At 38.5% G+C, this 22,433-nt stretch overlaps 1 pseudogene; it reads right to left on the bottom strand.

Moving 5' to 3' along the window:
- Positions 1-21,829, bottom strand: part of LOC114656632 (ATP-binding cassette sub-family G member 1-like) — a 38,392-nt pseudogene extending 16,563 nt beyond the window's left edge.
- Between the last annotated feature and the right edge of the window lie 604 nt (positions 21,830-22,433).

Raw genomic sequence — 22,433 nt, 5'->3', positions numbered from 1 at the left:
AATCTTCTTCCGTAGCGCTACATAGCATTATGTCATCTACATACTGTATCAATGTACTACCTCTGTCCGGCCAAAAGCCTTCTAAATTTTGGGCAAGAGCTTGTCCATATACACAAGGGGCTTCAGTGTATCCCTGAGGCATGACGGTCCATGTCCAACGGCGGTTTTGGAAAGTAAAAGCAAACCAAAATTGAGAATCAGGGTGTACAGGGATAGAAAAGAAAGCATTAGCTAGGTCAATAACGGAGAAGTACCGAGCGGAAGGAGGGATAGTAGAGAGGATAGTGGAAGGATTAGGGACGATAGGGGCCCTAGGGAAGATGACAGAATTTACTTGTCACAAGTCTTGTACGAAACGCCATGAACCGTCAGCCTTTTTTACAGGTAGAATGGGGGAATTGACTGGAGAGTATTCAATTGGAATAATGGCACCGCGTTTAACGAGATCGGAATGTACGGCGGAGATGCCGGCCTCTGCTTCGGGAGACAGAGGATATTGGGCATGGTGCGGGCGGAAGGAGGATTTCGGGTGGATCACCAGAGGCTCACAATGGGCTATCCTTCCATAATCATTCTTTCCCTGGGACCATAGTGAATCAGGGAGCATAGAGAGCCAAGAAGGGAAAGTGGTTTGCAATGGGCACAAAGCCCGATGTACTAAAAAAACAGTTTGAAGCACCACTTTAGTTATTAAACGGTCAGGAGTATCAAAAATACCTGGAGTAACTTGTAACCAGTCTGTTCTTTTAAGGCATTTTTCTACACATGGTCCTATTTCCCCCCATTTAACAGTGCGTGATTTAGCTAAGGAAATATGAGGCACTGAGCCGCCAAGATAAAATATATGTTGTGAGCATGTAAGATGAACAGAAGCAGCTGCCTTTGTGGATGAAATAAAAAACACAGGAGATGTGAAGGGTTTCGGGGCGAGTACCAGAAGTAAGGAAAGATTCTAGCCAGGGGGTGTCTACTTCTATAGGGAAGTATTGGGTAGTACAGTGTAAAATGTCAGGGGCCTGTAAATTGGGAAAGAGACAGGGGGAAAAAGAGTGTAGGGCTTTGAGGAGAATGGTGTGTGGGGAAATATTTAAAGTCCAAGCTGCAAAAGAGGGTTTGGGGTAAGGGGCAATTTGACACAACAACTTGGGGGCAGAACAGAAAAAACCTTTGTCAGTCATAGAAATAGAAAGAGAAAGTTTTGTCATGAGATCTCTTCCTAAAAGGTTAACTGGACAGAGCTGATTTAAAAGAAAACGATGCAGTAAGGTATGTCCGCCAGGACGTGACTGGACTTGAAGAGGTTTTGATACTTCGAGAAGGTGAGGTTGTCCAGAAGCAGTAAGCACAGTAACAGTCTCGTTCGAGGCAGGGACCTTTGCCAGCGAGAGGGTAGATCGAGTGGCACCAGTGTCGATTAAGAAAATAGTCTCAGTGCCATCAACGAACAATGTCAGTAAAGGATCAGTCTCTGAATTATGGGTGAGCAAAGGTAGTTGAAAAGAGTGGCTGGAGGTCCCTGCGTTTTCCTATGGCCAGTATTGTTGGTCAGGGGTGTCAGAAAAAACAGGTGGAATAGGGGGAGGCGGGGGCTGTTGCTGTCTGTGAGGGCACTCCCGACGAAAATGTCCAGTTTCACCACAGGCGTAGCAAGAGTAGGAATTAACATTGGGATTAAAGGGAGAGAGAATAAAAGGATTCTTATTGTGGTCAGCAGGAGGAGCTCCAAAACCACCTCGTCCTCTTCCTCGTCCTTGTCCCCTTCCTCTAAGGCCATATCCTCGGCCTCGGTCAGGAGTATTCCTGGTATAATAGTTCATCTGTGCTGCCAATAATTTGGTATGAGAGTCCGATTCCTTCTGCTTAGTTTGTTTTTCGGCATGTTCAGCATGTCGTTTGACTTCATCAAACGCGGCACTTTCCCAACCAATACAGGAAGTGCGGACCTTGTTTTGTATATCAAGGCGCAAACCGGAAACAAAAGGTGGAACTGCAGCTCGGGTGCGGTCATCAACATTTTCCAAGCCCGAGTGATTAGCCATAAGGTCTTGAATCCTATGTGCCCATTCATCAACCGTCTCGTCTCTCTTTTGTTTTGCAGCAGAAATAAGGGACCAGTCCGTTCCTTTTTTATATTTTTCTGCAATATTTAGTCTCAACGCCTCCCATTGTGGGTTAAATTCGCCTTCTCCACCAATCCCCTGTCCTCGAGTTAAAGCTGGGTTCCATACCCATGGAACGTCATTGCGGACACCCTTGCAAACAGTGGCCCATGTGGTCCCAAGCCTTCGACGAAGTACCTGGGTCCATTCAGCAGCATTAGGCTTATACATGCTATCTAACTGATCAAGTTGTTCAACAAATTTTAGTCCTCCTACTTCCTTTGGATCTGGAAGTGCATTCACGACATCCTTTAGTTCTTGGATGTCCCAGTTCCGATTTATCATAACTGTTGTGGGATTTTGGGGTCCGGCTGGATGGGCAGGGTTATAATGAGAATTGGGAACTTCTATTAAAGGGCAAGTAAGTAAAGGTGAAGGATTTGGAGAGAAAATAGTTGGAGCTGGTTTGTGAGTGGAGGTTTGACTTCGAGTGCGTTGGGAGACGGGGGTTTGTCTAGTACGGGGTGGGTCATAACGATGGGTAGAGGGGTCATAGTGATCTGTGCCTGGGGGATCATCGGGGGAAACTTCTGCCAGTTGTAGTGCAGGGGGGGCAGTCGGAATGGGGGATAGAGGAGGGGATAATGGAGGTGCCTGAGGTTGGTACTGAGGAGAGGAACAAATAATAGGATAAAGGGGGTCTTTATTTGGATTATTCTTCTTTTTCCTCCCATCTGCCTGTGGTTCCGTGCCTGTCTGAACTTTCTGTAATGTAATTAGTAATTCCTCTTTCTCCTTTTTAGCCTTTTCCTCACTTGCCCGCAACAATTCATTCTGTTTCTGTACTGCTTCTAAATTTCTGTCTTTTATTACTAATTCCCATCTATCGAACATATCCATTCGATACGGTCCACTATTATAACAACCCTGCTTATTCCTACACAGGATCTTCCTAGCTTCCTGTATTTCACTTACATCTCCTGTCCCCTCTATTGGCCAACGCCCACCACTCTGTCTATTCCATTTCCTACATGCCTTCTTGAAATCTAAACCTGTCTTCTTTTCTACAAATTTCCTAGGAGACCCATTTTTTCGGGGCGTCTGTTGATCCTCCGAAAATAATTCTTCCAGCATTAATGATTTTGATCCCCCTGTACGGCGATTAACAGGCTTACTGTTATAAGTTCCCATTATGTCCCCTTGCTCTTCCTGAGTCCTGTATTTAATTTTCCAACTATTTACTGATTCGTCTAATCCCTTGTACGTATGAATCAGCGAGGTATTAAGTGTGCCACTCACTATTCCCTTACTGTTCCCTTCTTTAGTCCCAAGGGGAGACACCCAACTATCGGTCCTGTCCCAGTTCCCAGGAGAACACCGTATTCCTATTAGTATGTAGATTTATTTATTCCGTCCTAACAGCAAACCTGCAATCTGTGCTCTTTTTCTGTTTATGTTTCCATATATATATACCACCCCGTTACTCGTCCCGTTAGCCTGTCCGCTCACATCCCCGAATTCCAGCTCAGGTGACTTCGTGTCCGATTCGGTTCAGCAGAATACTACATCAATACGTCCAGCCGAGTCTAGGATATGGGTGAGGCCAGTATCCTTTCGTCAGACCTTTCGTATGCGTCAAACTGCTTGGGTCAAGTCTCCATCATCTTAAGCAACCCGTTGAGATATGAATATGACTAGACGGTCAACAGGAAACTCGCCCTCCCGTAATTTAGAAAATAAAAAAATGTTCGGAAATTCCCCGGTGCTTACCCCAGCCTGGAAGTGTGCAAGCTCTGTCTGGAAATCCGTTCAGTCACCGTGGATGTAGCAAAGAGGAGACCAGGGGCTCCTCACGCAAGAATTCTTTCAGGACAGGGCAGTCCTAACTTTTGCCGGAGCTGCATGCTCTGCTGCCGGAGTACTCAAGTTGACGGCAGTCCGCTGGTAAGACGGATCACTGAAATGGTCTCGCTGGAGGAGTCGACAGGCCGTCTCTTGCCCCACGTCCGGGCGCCAAAAAACTGTGGACACTTTTTGTGACTGAAGACAGAGAAGAAAATTAAAATTAGTAAAAACCTTTTATTGATACATACCAGGCAAGGGTAAAATGACAGAGAAATACAGTCCTAGGACACCGCACTTCATCTGCCTCGAGCGCAGATATCCTTGCTCTTTTATAGCTTTCTAGTCTCCTGATCGTTGACCACGTAAGCAATAAAAATAGCGTCCTGACTCATTTTGTATTATTCCAATTGGTAAAGTCTTTACCCTAAAGTTATATTTTCTTGTCACACACATCATTGAAAGAAAACTTCCAGAAAGTATATATGCTTTTTGTCACGTACGCAAAACACAAACAAGTTTGATCATTCTGTCTTATTTTCTGTACTTACACACATACATTTTATTCAATTACATCATTTTATGTTTTTACAAGACTTTATCACGCATGTGCACATATGGTACAGCTAAAGGGATCTGGGGCCTCACGCACGTCATGCGTAGAACTCACACTAAAACATGGCATATGAACAAAAGTGGAAATGTGCGTATGCAGAAAATATTCTGTTGCACAAAACCGTGCACAAGCCAACTTCCACGCACTTCCACTCCATAAATCCCGGTCGATGTGGAAAGTAACACTTGTGCATGCGCCTGCAGTCCCACCTTGACTCCTATCAGAATTTTGCATATTTTAATATGCAAATCAATATAAATATCACCTTCCCCATTCACTGTTTGGTTAAAAGACAATGGCAAAAGTACATGAAAAAACAGAGTTTCAGCAAATGTGAAGTGGAGGCAAGGAAAATTGTACAATTTGTTGGCTTAAGCAGTGGTGTAAACAAAAAAAAGGAAGTTGATGGAGTGATACACAGTGGCGGAAACACTTGAAAGTTCAAGTTCAGAAAGTCGCACAGTGCTCAAAATAAAAGTGGTGAGATATCAAAAGTCACCGAGAAAAGGTGACTTGTAGCCCACCCTCTTAGTGTCATAAGGAAGTGTATTAGAGCGTACAAAGAAAAGAAAAAAAATAGGGACATAATGAAGAACAAGGTTGAAATGTCGATTTTAATTTCGAAATTTCCACTTTAATCTTTAGTTTATTTTATCATTAAAGTAGAACGTTGTAAACTTCGTCTTAAAATTAATGTTTAATTTACTACAGTTTCTCAGATCCCATTGTAGCTAAAGTAACACATCAAATTCTTCGTATTCTATGTGTGTGAATCACTATGTGCTTCTTAAACAAGCTTTTTCTTACAGCACTGATCTCTACTTATAATGTATTACATTCATGATATTACAGCTCTCTGAACATTTTATAATACTAAGATGTATACTTGGTTTGTGCAGGAAAGGCTCTGAAGTGTTTTGCTGAATGGGAGAAGTTCAAATAGACTGGGCACATGGCTGAGACAGCGTGTGCTAGATGTTGTATCCCAATAATCCCGTGCGCTCTCGACACAGCACACCATAGAGCTTTCCAATCAGCTGTTGTACAGCTGTGATTCTATACTCAGATATAGTGGTTTAAAATATTCTGAGTGGTGCACTGAGAGTAACAAAGCAGCTGTGGTATTTGGAATAGTTTGACCATTCTGTGGACCATTATATTGTTCCAGGTTGATTACAATCAGATGCCTTAAATTTATAAATGACATGCGATTAATTTCAATGTATGTGATAAACCCGCATCAGGGATGTGAATCTAAAAGAGAATGAGAAACCACAAAGGAACAGTAGCACTGCTTTGACGCTGGGTGCCACCAGTTTGCAAAACTGAGTGGAAACTTGCATACGTACAGAGTAAAGCTGACGTGAGAATATGCGTGACTTTATATAGTTTTTACACATCTCGAAGTCTGTGTGGAAATGGGTGTACGCAACATTTTTGTGCAAACGCACTGTTTAAATATAAGGCCCCTGGTGATTGAAGCTCCCCCAACTCCAGAGTGTTGGTGTAGTGTCCTAATGCCTTTTCTCTTCCTCCTTCTGCTGACCAGAATACCCATCCACCTGAACTTCCCTCTTCCTGCTGGAAGGACTTTTAAGACCAGAAAATCCTCGATATTGAGACTGTTTAAATGGGAACTCACATCTGCAAAGACACTTCTGCAATTATTACGTTTTTTTTTTTTGTTTTTGTGATTATTTCACTTCAACTATATAGGGACACAAGGATGATGCTGCAACTCTTTATCGTGCTCTGTTTGTTCTCTTACCCCTTAAGTAATCCTGCTTCTTCCTATATCTTGGAGTGCCTGTCCCCCTACATTCCAAGTTGTAACCTTAGATCTTCTAATAGCAGCCTGCTTAGAATTCCAAGAGCCAAGATTAAAAAGAAGCAGTGAGGAGGCTTTTTGTTATTATGAACCCAAAATCAGTAATACTTATACCAATAGAGATACACCAGGCTACTATGCTGGAACATTTAAAGAAATTCCTAAAATCTCACTTTTTTAATATTTCTTTTTCATAGCTCCAATTTACTTCTACTCTTATTACCTTAGATATATACAGATTTTTTATTCTCTTTAGTGACTCTGTAATCATTATTATTCTTTACTTTTCTCTGTTTTCTTTCATGGTTCTTCCGTGGTGGCGTTCCACCAACTGATCTGTTCTGCGCAGCTGTCTGTGATGTCTGAATGAAAGTAAATAACCCAACTCATCACAAGATCCAATGGCTTTGAATCCTCTAAAACAAATCCTTAAAAAAAGACAATAATGAACTACTTAAGAACATTTGTGTTGGGCAGAACGCCCAGTAAGGGCTGGATGGTCTTATAGTCTGGAACCCCAGCAGATGTTTTTTTTTTCTTTTTTTTTTCTATTTTTTATGTCCAATCTGGCCATTTCACCTTATCATTGGACTGTCACTTAGAAACTGAAAAAAACAGTCCTATATTTTAAGGATTCTGTTTCTCACAGATAGAAAGATAAATAGAACTTTATTTGCCCCCAGAGGGAAATTTGTCTTTTAAAGAAGCTCTTTAACACTAGAATTACCAAAGCTTACAAAAAAACTTGTAAATTCCCGCACCTTAAATCCATTCGCACCTCTCCATTCAGCGTCTTTTGTGTTGTAAATATGTCAATAAGCCCAAGCAGCCTACTATCCCATCCTCCCACCGCCACAGAAACGGTAAAAAACTCTCCCAGCTCAAGCCTTGTTTATCAGTGAGTTAGGTACCTAGAGCTGTATAGGCTAAAAAATATATAGTTATTTGGAACACATGAATTTCACTTGTGTTCCATGTCTACAAAGATCTATGAAAGTGTAGGATGACAGGAAATGCATGAAATGTTGAACACATACCTAAAAGTCAAACTTTTTTCATGTTTTAGTACTAATGATAAAATTTTGACATCACAATCTGACTTTTATATACAAAGTACAGTGATGGCAAAAGTGCGCCGGCAGCCTCCACCTGCAGCTATTGACTCTTCAGTACACGAGTGACTCTTCACGCTAATGTTTAGATCTGGACGGTGTATGTGCCCAAAAAAGAAGTCTGACTGCGTTCTCGTACCACTGCCCACGTACTGAAGTGTCAGCAGGCATTTTTCGTGACATTACATGTGTAATTTGTGAGCATGCCGATGTCGATCAAACACAGGAAGCTCTGCAGTCTACTTGTGACTTTACGCTGTAGGAAGATATGTAAATAAATCAAGATAAATAACATTCGATCTGGCTTTTATGTAAGTAACATAAATGTTTCATATGTAACGACCATCACAAAACATAATCACAAACTGGGCTTTGCATGATACATTAGCGAGCTCTGTAAGCCGTGCTGCTTCGTTGAAGGACAGGTGTGGGACAGACTGACTGACAGGATGATGCACGGCCTCTTCCTGCATCCAAATGGTGCCATCTTTCATCTTTACACCTGGTGCAACTGCATTTTTCTTATATTTGAGTGGATGTTTCTTGTGGGGGTTGGGGGAGCTTCTGTTCTCTTTCTCCGATGTAGAACCCTTGTCCTCATCTGATTTCATCTCTGTTATAGCACATCTTTATTGTGAGATCGGGGCAAGCGTGAATGTGACCTATAGAATAAAGCTAAATAAAAAAAATGCTAACCTTTACAAGTTCCACACTTTCACACCGGCTATTACAGACTGAAATCAAATGTATGTTTTTATTGTATAATAGTAACAATAAGAGCAGCTTACTACTCAAAACGTTTATTTTGAGATGCGGGAAGGCTCAAACCTGCAACCTTTTGAATAGGAGTCAGCAGGTCTTACCGCTGTACTACCAAAGAAATCACGACATCAAGCCACACTAACCCGATTTATATCTCTTTTGTATATTAATTATTCATTATGACACAGAAAACATCTCAGTGAAAGCAAAGCTAGCTGAAACCTTAGAACACAGAGTCTTCAAAACTTTTAAAGAAGACACAAATATTAACATATACATTTGTAATTACTAACAGTCTAAACTATTTAAATTAATTTTAACTATTTATTTATAAGGGGAAGGTTAATGAGTAGACTAATGAGTAGATTAATGAGTAGGACAAACCCCACCTTGGTAATTAATTGCAGGGATACACAAGCCATTGGGACTAACGGGACAAACCCCTGCCACTATTACTCTGTGTGCTGTGGTGTCAAGCCACAAGTGGTAAAGGTCAAGCGAGCATAGGAGTGAGCAAAATAGAGAAACTCAATGTAAGTGATCCCTGCTCCTTGAATCTGTCCAGTCACGTGATCATAGTAATTTTCGATCACCCTGCACTGATACAAGCAAGAAAAATGCACAAAAGGAAAGTTTTTAATTAAATAAATTAGGACTGCAGAGGTGTTAGCCTGTAGAAGTGGCTAGTACAACACTTGCACATGTGTCTTCAGAATGCTTTATTGCATTTCATTGTGAAAATAATGGTCTAAAATTTTAGGAAGCCGTAAACAGTTACATTTTATTGTTTCTCTGTTACAACATTGACATGAATTCTGACTCCACTGTGTCATTTCCTGATTCTGTTTCCTCTTAAAACTCCTGTCACCATGCACAAGCAGTGCATTAGAGGCTTTCCATATTTCATTTAACCATGGTGGGATTCAATGAGATTGCAGGACTGCAATGAAGGGAATGGTAAACAAAGAAACCTTCAGAAAAGACTCTTCAATTATTTTTCAGCTGTAGGAAAGATTAGAAGTCCTGAGAGATGGAGGGTTTGTGAATTCCCTTCAGCATTCCCAGAAGCATGTGATTCAAATGCTTCTCAGTGGTGGATTCTTTTAAATCATTGTTATAGTGCAAAACTAAAATCTATGGATCTATTTATACTGTGCTACTTAAACACATCACTGGTTTTGTTAAACCATGAAAGGAAATGTTGCTGTTTTTTGTGTGGTTCTTTAGACAAAGAAATACTTTTGAACAGAAAAAAATAAATATGAAGGCACAAAAATAAGCTCCACATACTGTTTGTAAACAGTGCATGGCTACACAGTTTCCTGTGATTTCATGTTCCTTTTATCCAACGCCTAATCTGAGCCACTTAAAAGCTTTTTCAAGCCTCCTATATTTAAATGACAGTGTGCATATTAACAGAGATCCCCTAACAAAGAGCAAACAATATAAAAGAGCATCTACTTTACTCATGAGCATACATTTCAATTCTCTGCCAAGTCTCTCTAATTAGGCTAGGTATTGCCTATAGTTCTTTTAAACATTAAATATACTCCTTTAGGTTGTCTGAATTTCCAACTGATAAAATACTGCTATTTTGTACACAGATTACTTTTTTATAATACTGTACACTGCAGCACTGATCATTCTTTTATCATTTTGTGCACACGTTAGTGTCTGGTCTTGCATATGTCACTGTAACGCCATTGCATTAATTTAATTTGATACACAGGAAATCTTCATATTGGAAAAAAAAGTGTACAATACCATGATTGGAGACTGTGGTTTTCCCTGTGTTTGTATGGGATTCTCCTTCAGAGTGGAGTTTCTTTTCACTTTTTCACAGTCTTAGTTTATAAGAACTGGAGATTCTAAATAAGTCTGGTATGACTAAAATTAGTTTGATTTAATTGAAGTTCTGTCATTTTCTCAGTGTATCACCCTTTCTCTTTTAGTGTTCAATATTAGAAAATACTTGCTACAAAATTATTCTAAATATTATTTATATGCTTGGGTTGCCCTTGTAAATATTTATTTTTAAATTAAGTTAAGCACTGTATTAGGTTTCAAGACCACACCCTTTGTTAAATATTTCATGCCGAGGGTGCTTATCTACATAAAATTTTGTGGAGTAAAAAATTTAGGAAGATGGGCATTCTGTAAGTATTATAATTGTAAGCAAGGAGCACATTGAAGATCAAAGATATAAGAAACAGAGTCTGCACTGCCAGAGAGAGCCAATCTCTAGATCATAAAAGCATAATCTGTCTGGTTTTCAACGCAATGACTTAAAATTTGACACAGAGGTACTAATTACTCCAAGTCAGGTTTTTCACTTGGCATTGAAGTGAGTGGCTAGAAATACAACATTACGATCTATCGACAGAGGAAGAGTGCCATGAAGGTTTTGATGATGGTGCATTGGCAATATTTTACATTTTGTTTGTTTAATTAAGCTTTTTGTTCAATATTTTTGTCATTTGTCCCAAACCACCCCCATGGATTAAAATTACTGATCATATTTAGACTAAACAAAATTTGTTCATTTTAAATTTAAAGCAACATTTAGCAATAACAGCCAGACAATGCTGGAAAACACATGGTATTAATTTACACATTCATAAATCTGATTTCCCAATAAGTTTTCCTGTACAAACAACAGTTATGAACTAAATTCAACATAGTAAAGTCTGGTAATATATAATTTGTAAATATATTTTGCATGTCCACCTTTCTATTTTCTCAATCAGGTAATGCCAGGTAACTAAGGTAGTATTTATTATTTCACTATTACAGCCCTTTGTAATGCTCAGGAATTAAAGAAGACATTTAGCAATACAGATTTCTGTTACTCAAGAAGCCTCTGAAAAAAATGATTGGTAGAGCCGGTGATAGAGAACTTTTCAAGATTGTTTTTATTTTTTAACTTGTCAACTTTTTTTAAATAAATCTTATTTTATGTTGTTATATTCTGTTGGAGGAAACCAAACAAACAGAAGGACATGCAAATTCCACCAGTAGGCACCACAGCAAGGAATACAATTTGTAGTAACTGGAGACTTCATTTATCAATTGATAAATTACAGTAAAGACTACAGCTTGTAACTCAGACACTGAAATTCTGGCTGTCGGAATTTGTCCGTGCTTTTTGCCCAGGGAGGTAAATGACATCATCCTTATTAATGTTTATATTCCTCCCTCTGTAAATGGGGACTTGGCAAAGGAAATTATTCATTCTGACTCTGTAGTTATAATAAGTGGTGACTTCAGCCATGTGACTTTGGAAGAAACAGTGACAAACTTCCATCAGTTTTTGTCATTTTTTCACTCAAGGAAATAGCAAGCTGGACCTGCTCTGTTCAAATGTTAAAGATGCCTTATGAGTAAACTTCTGGCAATTTTGGAGATCTATCCACAACTAGATTCATCTTATTCCCAGATACAAGTCTTGTTATTAGACGGCAACCTGTTACCACCAGGATAGTACAGCCTGGAGACTGAACTGAATTGGCACTGCATGACTGCTTCCAAATGATAGATTGGGATATGATGTGTGAGTTACATGGGGATGATACTGATAGACTCCACAACTGCATCACAAACTATATTATCTTTTGTGTCGACACTGTGGTAGCCTCAGAGACGACTTATTGCTTTGCAAACAATAAGTCTTGGATTACTAATGAGCTAAAAGTCTCTTTAATGAGAAAAAAAGAGCATTCAAATCCAGTGACAAAGAGACTCAGAAGGATGCGCAATGAGTGCTGAAGAAAAAGCTGAGTAAAGGAAAAGAAGATTACAAAGCTAAAATAGAAAACAGACTCGCTCAGATTAACATGAAAGATATCTGGAATGGGCTGAGCATAATTACTGAGCTCAAGCAATCCAGGCCTCCTGTGCTAGAAGAGAATGTGGTCAAAGCTAATGCCTTGAGCTAATATTTTTAATAGATTTTTCCTCCCACTGCCAACTTATTCCAATGATCAATCCCCTCCCACACCATCTCTACTACATCAACAACTTTTATCACTTCAACTGGAATGGCCAGTGATGAATCCACCTCTGTCACATTTCACAATACATTTATTTCACTTTTTTATGGTGGGCAGAATGAGTATATGTGCTCTAAAAGCTTGAAATGTTTGAAATCTTTTATTCAATGCACACAGATTTTAGCTTTGCCTTTGAGCAGTTCAGCTTTATCTTTGCATTCCAAGGCATGTGGAGAGGACTTGTAATGTTGGGCATGGACCTATATGAAAAGCATCCAGTAAGGGACAATAAATGTATCAAGCAATCACTCAATCACTGAAAACAGACAAGATGAATGATGAAGTGGAAAAGTTGGAAAATGGTGCCCAAGAACCCATTAGCCAGAATGATAGCAGCCATCTTTGAGCTAACAAGAGGTACTTTATCAAAAATTAGTTTTTGAGTTGTTTGTTATTTACTCTGCTTTTTTAAATCAAAGAAATTGTAAAGTTCGATGTTACCAGTTTAGAGAAGGATGGAAAAATAAATGGAAACTATGTGATGGTGCTTCACAATGCCATGAGTTTGAGTTCGGTTCTGTAAATAACAGTTTGGAGTCTGCATGTTCTATTTGTGTTTGTGATGATTTTTTCTGAGTACTTTGGTTTTTAGATAGATAGATGGTATAACATCAAAGCCTGATTATATAAAGTCAGCGTCGGAGTATATAAACTCCTGAACGTATAAAGTCAAAGTCAAAATATATTGATTGAAATGACTGAAATAAGTTAACAAAAACATATTCAGAAAAATATTTAAGAAAAAGACACTGCTTGGTTAATGTTTTGAAAATGATGTATGTGCCCGGCATTTTGAACGCTGCATTTATTTATTCTTTTTGTATGGGCTCATTTTTGGATGAACCTCACAAGCCTGATCAACTCTGAGGGGCTTCTGTGGAAGTTTACCTCAACCATTGCTCAAAATGAAAGCTTTCTTTCACTAGTATGAGTAAAATGACAAGCATGGAAATTAGTGAGTATTTGATGGAACTAGACCATTTTATTTGTGAACTGTCCCAACATCCTAAATCGTTTAGAGCGCATATCTAGATGTGCCGAGGAACATCTTCGCATCATTCTTGCATTTATCTTGGCCATTAATACACATGTTTCTGAAAATACACATCACGAAACTCTGTTATCCTCTTTAGATGTGATTTTTTTAATTTCTCAATCATATTTACGGCTCACTTTCAGAACAAATATTGTCTCTTGGAGGGGGTGCACATCCAGAATGCGTAACGGTTATAATTTCGCCTGGTTTGTGAGATAATATCCAAGGAGGGTCGACCAAGGTAATTTATTATTATTATTATTATTATTATTATATGCCATAAATACATACATGACATTGATTGTGCATTGCTTTTGTCTAGATTCTCTAATTTTTCTTAAAGATGCTCATGTCAAATCAATCGATGGTAATAAACTGCACTCATGTGAGTGTGTCATGCGATGGACACGATGTATGAATTTTGATTATTATTACTTATTATTTGGATGGCGTCTTTATTTAAGGCTACTTGCAACATGAGCGATACATCAGGTTACAATTTTTTTATTAATGTATTTTTTTTCTTCATCAAATTGTAGCACAGGCAGGTAAAGTAACTTTCTCATGGTCACACAATGTCAGTCCCTGAAGCCAGTAGTGAAGACAATACCCTTAACCAATATGCCATACCTATCTGATCGAGTCGATTTTTAATTTTGGTGTTTTCAACTGAACAGCCGAAGGTACCTAAAATACATGGTGTTAGGTGTTGGCTATTAACATAAGTTAATATTCTCAAAGAAGCATAATACCAATCATGGAGGCGGAGGCACCAGCCTTGCCACCACTGGATACAGTTACAATACAGCTCTGGATAGAAAACTAGTACATCACAGGACCCACACCCACGCTCACACTCATGCAGACTGTTACTGTATTGTTAAAAATATACTGAAATGTAGTTGAGGTTAACTGGCAATTGACAATATGTTAAAAAAAAAAGGAATAAATATTTGTAGTCTGTAATGTGGAAATCATTTTGTTTTAAAAGACTCCCATTGTATTGTTTAATGGTGCTCCAATAGGTTATAACTTAATATTCCTTCTCTAGATACAACATTAATCCAGCTCATGTCATGTTTTTTATGAGATTTAGGATTTTCTTGGACATCAATTTCAAGGATGATGTGTGTCAACCACAGACAACAACTGGATCTTGCCTACTATGGTAAATACAGTGTAATGTCTAATACAATGTTGGATCAGTAAATAATAGATATTTTGTCATCCACACCATATTCTGGAGAGACATATATATATATGGAAGTTTGAGAGGTTGTGGAATTAGAATTCAGCGTTGGAGAATAAGAGAACGGCTTTGCCTAATTGGTCCTGTAGCAAGAGCTCTAAAAAGACAACGTATTAGAAGAAGAACATAGAAGAACATACAATATTCATATACCAAATCAACTTTGGTAAGAAAGACTTTAAAAAAAAAAACAACATTTATTTAAAACATACAGTATATATATATATATATATATATATATATATATATATATATATATATATATATATATATATATATATATATTATAAGCACTTGGATAGCAATCACAAATTAAGCCAATGGAAATTCATCTTTCATGGCTGTGTTGATGGCTACAGTAGATGCATAATCTACCTGCAATGTACCAACAACAGTAAGTTTTCCACTGTCCTTCAGCTTTTTCAGTATGGTGTAAACAGATGTGGATTACCAAGTTGTGTACGTACAGATGCTGGAAGCGAAAATATTGATGTAGTCCACTTTATGATTGCTGAAAGAGGTGTCAACCAAGGAAGTTAAATAGTCGGCCAAAGTGTTCATAATCAAAGAATTGAAAGATTGTGGTCTAAACTGAATAGAGTTTTGTCTTCGTATTTTAAAGAAATATTTCTTTTTATGGAGAATAATTTAAGAATAAATTATTATTATTAAATTATGTTATGGTATTGACCTATGTCTGATTATACAAATATTTTTGATAATGATGATGATTTGGAACTTGCATTTGATAATCAGGTGGAAAATAATTTACAAAACTTAGTCAATCCATTGTCTGATGATGGTAATCATGGAATTCAGCACTATCTCACCCTATGTGATTTTCTGGAAAATAATTACAGTTCTAGTAGTGATTCGTCATAAGTACATACAAGTCAAAAATGCTGAATTTGTCAAAAGGATTTACATTAATAATGTATCATTAAATAGTACAGTATCTGCAGTTTTGTTATGACAGGATATTGTTTTGTCAAGATATGTAAATTCTTTCTAAAATGAATTTCACACTACTAAATCTACAGTGTTTTTGCTTACTATTATATTGTTCGTATAAGTAAAAGCTTAAAATACCAATGAGAACAGTATTTTCAGCATTCTTTTTCTTGTGATAAATTGAGAAACACAGCTGTCTTCAGTGCAAGTCACTTAAATTAGTAGCTCTTGAAACTGTTCAAGTTTCCAATATCAAATCTTTGGCTTTTTCTTCCTTTTGCATAATTTCTGAATAAATAACCCCACACACCTACACAACTGCCTCTTTGTAGCCCATTGTAACCATGTCATCTGCACTTCATAAGAGGTAATCCACCTGAAGCTAAGCATGTTCGGGCCCAGTTAGTACTTGCCTGGAAGACCAACTAGGAAAAACTTGGGTTGCTGCTGGAAGAGTTGGTGGAGTGGACAGCAGTGGGCACTTACCCTGCAGTTTGTGTGTGGATCACAATGCCCCAGTGCAGTGATGGAGACACTATGCTGTAAAAATGGTGCTGTCCTTCTCTGTGATCATTTAAAGATCCATGGGCATGCTTCATAAAGAGTACGGTGTATCCTGATGTCCAAGCTAAATTGCCCACCACAGCCTGGTCATTCTGGACCTAGTCATCCCCTGTTCTTAATTATCTAACTATCTCTCTTCCCCCTTCACCACATAATAGCTAATGTGTGCTGAGTGTACTGGCACAAATGGCTGCCATTGCATCATCTAGGTGTATGCTATACATTGGTGATGGCTGAAGTGGCTCCTGATTCCAAATCGCTTTAAGTAGTGAGAAGAGTGCTGTATACCTGTAAATGTAATGCGTTATTTTTGAATCATAAAAAGATCTGAAACTGAGCCTCCTTTATAACCCAAGTATTAGCCAATAAATCTGTCTATTATAAAAAAAAAATCTTGGGAAATTCTGGAAGGGAGAAGAGACGTGATCTTCTCGGAATACAATTTGTTGTCCCACGAGACAAGGCAGTGAGACAAAAGGACAGCTGCTATACAGGCTTTTAAATGATCGAAGAGCAGAACACGCACCTTGGCAGCAGCAGCACAAAGTCAGCAGCTGATATGTCCGCATCTCTTTTTGAGCGTTCATCTCCCCCCCCTTTACAACACGAGCGGGAGAGACGTGAAGTGGGAGGAGCGTAGCGCTGCTCGGAGAGACACTTTGATGTCACACGAGACTAGACATTACAATCTTAGGAAGCAAAACCCGCGAGACGGTGACTTTTACACATCACGCCCTACTTACAAACAATTTAAAACAAGTTCACAGACATCTAACCTAGCAGTTGTTGGAATGCTATTGACAGACACACTTCATGTGCTCCCAACTCTTAAAACAACGACAAGCGACAAGCAGAACACGCAGCTCACCAGCAGCAGCAGCAAGCCAGCAAATGATCCTTAGCGTGAGTTCAGCCCCCACCTTCACAACGCGAGCGGCAGAGACACGAAGTGGCAAAAGAACAGCTGCTGTACAGGCTTTTAAATGATCGACACTCAGCGTGACAAGCAGAGCACGCAGCTTGCCAGCAGCTGTTCCGACCACATCTCCTTAGCGTGTGTTTAGCCCCCACCTTCAGAACGCAAGTAGTGTTATACGTCCTGCGAGAAAGAGATTTAACCACGCCCAGGTCCGGAAATAAAGGACAAAAAATGTTTTTACAAAAGTTTTAAAGTAAAAGTGAAAATAATGCATATGTAACAATTCCCATGAAAATAACAAACCCGGGGGTGGGCGAGAGAAGTGAGTTATTGTAAAAAAAAAAAAAAACTTAATTAATTTTAATTTAGCCTGTGATGACTTTTCACAACACAGAAACTATCTTGTCCACAATACAAAAATATCAAAATTGAAGTATACACTGCACTTAAATAACAAGTCCATAAGCAATGTTAATAGAGAAAACAATGAAAAGTTATATTTCTAGTAAACTTAAAGTTGTTAATGCCTGATTCCTTAACAATACAAAACAATACAAAATTAATTTCTTTCAAATATATGAACAATAATTAAAAACACAGTGCAACGTTTTGCAAATAAAACATTCTGACATGTTCAAAAATGTACAAATACCACAAAACCACAGAAGATTTTTTTATTGCTTAATGTGCAATGTTTGACATATACATCATTGACATTAACCCTTTCCAAACCTTGGGGAATTTCTAATACCAAAATTCATATTGTTTTTAAAGTCAGTATAATTGCTGGTTAGAGGAATTCTAAGTATGCAGTCGTAGGTATTTTGACTTGCAATACAAGAACTCCAAAGATGGCTCAGGAAAGAAACCAAGAAGAGGAACTGAATCACTTCCTGTTGCAAAAATAAGTATTTCTTCCAGTGTCACTGCATCAACACAAACTGAAAATAAGAAAAAGTTACTTTAGTTAGCACAGATTTAACTTATATTTTTACACTTAATAACCAATGGCGGACTAGAAATCTTACTTTGTAATAAAAGAAAAACAGTATAGTGTAGACTATTTGAGACAAATAACTTCCTGGTGTGGCAGAAGTGCCGCATGAGCACCCGGAAGCACTCCAGGCGTCGCTGGAAGGTACTTCCTCCACCTTCCCAGGATTGGCGGGAGTGCAGATCTCCTGGGCTTTATAAGGCTTGGGGTGCCCCCTGGCGGTAGCTACGGGCCCCCACAGGTTTGAGCCTCACTGCTACTTCCCCATGGTCCCCTTTCTATCCAGGGCGGTTGCCCCCTTGTGGCCCAGGGGACATATAGATCTCCTCCTGGTCCTTCCAGGCGTCTCAGCTGGGTCTGGCCCCCAGCCTCCTGCCACAGTACCAGAAATATACCAGAAAAATTATTTTACCCAAGCATTAAATATAGTTTCATATAAACCCCAATGAACCACTTCTTAATGTGGCCTGCATCATTGTAGTATGTTAACCCATTTTCAACTTTAAATCTCTTAGTTGACGCGTAGCTGCAAAGACAACATCCATATTTTCTACAGAGGAAATATTCATAACACTATGCGCCTCAGTACATTCATTGAGTGTCTCAGTTTAAAAGGGCAAGCAAAAAATTTAATATTACACCTAACCTTGATTAATGTTAAGACTGGGACAGCATTTAACATTTAGCATGAAGTTTAAATATAACTATTATTTTGTAGTATTTTAACATGACATTGTAAAATACATGTAATCAGGTTAAGAGTCTCAAGAAACCAGAGTGAAACCTGGCATGATCATTCACCAGGCTGGACAGTCCCTGGATATGACACCAGTCAATCACAGGACACAATACAGCACACACCCACAACTCAGAATTGCATAAGGCCAATTCAGAGATGCCAGTTAACTTACACCAGGCAGACATGGAGAGAACATGACAATTTCACACAGATAACAACCTGGCATGGAATTCCACCCCAGAACACTGGATCTGTAAAGTAATAGTATTCTACTATGCCACCTCTAAAATACACATAAAATTAATCTTGCAGATAGTCTCTCCAAAATACCACTACAAGGAATTCATCTTCATATCTGTTGCTTCCTTCTTCTGACATACGAAACCTCAATAGCTGTTAATTTTTTCTCCAATTTAATAAAATGGATTGAAGCTGCTGTGGAAACTGCTGCAATCCTGAAAGAACTCCAAGGCTCTGCTGTCCTTCTTGAAATCTATAAATAAAAAGATAAAAATTCTCAGTAAAACCCAATTCCTATAACTACTTCCATATTTAATATGTTACATGTACTGTATATGTAACAATAATGAACCTGTAATTAACACTTTCACAATAAAATATTTAAGTACACATTGATTAATTTATGAAATAAATATCTGAAATTCAGAAAAGTACATTGTTTTTTCAGGGTATAAAAAGGAATAAATATTTATTTAATGAAACTGATATTGTATACCTTTCAGACGGAGTTCTTGTTTTCTGTAAAATAACACCAATGTGCGACATTTTTGGTAACAGCTCCTTTATTTTCCAAGGTGATTTTTCTGTAAAAACTGGAAAGGCTAGATGATTGACAGATTACATAAATAATTAAAATTAAATATAAAACGTAATTAAATAATAGTTTATTAAATTTTACATTTACAAGATATGCACGTTCAGCGAAAAAATATACAAAAGGAAATGCAATACTAACCCGCATGTATCAACCTTTGACTTGAAAGCTTCATGAACTGCCTTCATCACCATGCCTTCATCCCAACACACTTTGAATTCCAACGCTGACTTGATATGACCAGACACAAACAGCCACGCTTAATTGCAGCTCTGGGCACTTTCTGGCATTCAGCATCTGGGAGGAGTACAACTTCTTTGGAAAATGTTAGATGTTCTACTGACGGTTTTCCCGATCCAAGAAGTTTTCTAAAATAAAGGCATTCAAATATACATGCTACCGAAAGCAAAATGAACCGTTTTATTTCGGAAGAATTTTGGTTATATTAGCTGTGTCCCACTGTAAAAAAATCACAACTGGTAGAAGGGCAGAACACTTTAAATTAGAAAAAAGCTTAGTTTTATCATTTGTATAAATATAAGTCTGATTGTTCTCCGCCACAGTACAAAGAACAAAAATGTCTTACTTTAGGCAGTTTGTCTACAGCGCTTCTACATTACAGCCTGTACGTACCTGTAAAATCCTCCTGAACATCGACAGTTCTTTCTCAGATTGTACACCGGCAACTGCACTTTATGTCCTCTACTGAAAATACTACTCACTTCCTATTGAGGTGTCTGCTATTGCCTAGAAGTGTGGACTGTTGATGTTGAACACGTAGCCAATTCGTATATCGTTTGTTCCATTGTACTTGGGCGGGGATATGATCTGCATGCATTTGAAATAGTATCTATGAACTCTTCATTTTCAATTAAATTTCTCACAACCTGCATTACTGTGTTACTATCCATTGCAAAATACAAAAAACTACAAATTCCTATTGTATTTTCTGTATAACGATTTTCAGAAACTTCTCTCACAGTCGGTCAGTCTTGTGAGGAATGTCTCATAATGCGCCCATTGAAAAAGTAAATATATCTCTTAAAAAAAACGAGGAGCACAAACATTATATTAAAAGATTTGTTGAAGCATATTTTTACTAGCAAAATACCCACGCTTCGCAACAGAGAAGTAGTGTGTTAAAGAAGTTATGAAAAAGAAAAGAAAACATTTTAAAAATAATGTAACATGATTGTCAATGTAATTGTCGTAGGTTTATTTTAGTATTGAGAGTGAATTTGATGATTGTAAAGAGTTTAATTTATGATTGTAAATGTTGTATATCAGAAATGCACATTTTTAGGATAAAAGGATCTCTTTGTAAACGACGTTTGTAGTTCTGTCCTCGGGCTGTAAAATGACCAAGCTGTCTGCTGAGCTTACTCTTGAGCATGCAGCGTACAGTTGGTCATATGAGAAGCAATCTTGTGTCAAGTCAATGCCAACCTTTTTTAGAGTCTGGCCCTGTGACTTATTTATTGTCATAGTGAAACAGACCCTTACTGGAAATAGGAAGTGTTTGAATTGGAATGGGAGGGTCAGAGGGTATGAGAGTGATGTGAGGAATAAATACAGTCTCCCCTGAGTCAGTTCCAGTGAAGACAGTTACCTCAATGTGGTTCTTGTGCAGAGATTTGATCTGAAGCCCGGTGCCGTTACAAAGTTTTGGTGGTTGTAAGTTTCGTAGTAACATAATTGGTGCACCCTTCAAAAGTAGAATATGCAGAGGCATCCCTGGAGGATTAAGAGTGTGAAGAAACTCTACCGAATAGTGCACCACATCCTCTAGTTCTATAACAGATTCGACAGACTTGTGTGTTTTTGTTTCTGAAGTTAGTTGATGAAGTAAAATGGACTTTATATGTGAAGTCATGTCATTTTTTGGTGTTAGAATAGTTCTCTCCCTCAACCATGAGACGTCCTTTTAATGCAGATTTTGTAGGTTGTGGTAAACATTTTCAATAAGGGTTTGTAAGGTATTAACCAGGAGACAGAGATTGTTAGGAACATTGATTTTACAGTTCTGTTCAATTAAATTGCCATCACCTATTTGAACGAGGAGAGCAGCGAACGCTGGCTTTTTTGTCACAGTTCAAGTAAACCCTCATGTTTATTCTTACGGTAAGAACGTTGGTCTTAGGCCATAGGTATGAAGACTTCAGACATGCTTTAACTTTGTCGGCACGTGTTCCTTTTGGGACAACTGGTAAGGTCTGCCGGAAGTCTCCAGCCATCAAGACTGTCAAGCCTCCCATTATTTTTGTTGTGTTTCTGATGTCTTGTAGGGTCCTGTCTAAAGCCTCAACACCTGGGGCCTCATGCATAACGGCGTGCGTAGAATTCACACTAAAACATGGTGTAAGGACAAAAAGCGGAAATGTGCGTATGCACAAAAAAAATCCAGATGCATAAATCTGTGTGTTCGCCAACTTCCACATTCTTCTGCTCCATAAATCCCGGTCAGCGTGAAAAGTAACGCACATGCACGTGCCTGCTGCCCCACCCAAACTTCTCCCAGAATTACTCCTCTTTGAATATGGAAATCAATATAAATAGCCCTTAAGCTCAGCGTTCTGTGAAATGGCAATGGCAAAGGCACGTGGGAAAATAGAAGAAGTTCAGCGAATACCAAGTGGAGGCAAGGAAAAACATACTATTTGCTGATTTAAACAGTTGTATAAACAACAAAAGGAAGTTGATCAAGTGACATAGAGTGTCGGAGAAACTCGAAAGCTCAGGTTCACAAAGTCGCACAGTATCCGAAATAAAAAAGAAGTTGTCAGATATCAAAGTTGTCGTGAAAAGGCGAGTCATAGCCCACCGTCTGAATGTCATATG

Source organism: Erpetoichthys calabaricus, chromosome 8 (assembly GCF_900747795.2).
Source record: "Erpetoichthys calabaricus chromosome 8, fErpCal1.3, whole genome shotgun sequence".
Classification (NCBI taxonomy): Eukaryota; Metazoa; Chordata; class Cladistia; order Polypteriformes; family Polypteridae; genus Erpetoichthys; species Erpetoichthys calabaricus.
The sequence above is the reverse complement of the archived record's forward strand: the minus strand, read 5'-3'. Positions and strand labels throughout refer to the sequence as shown.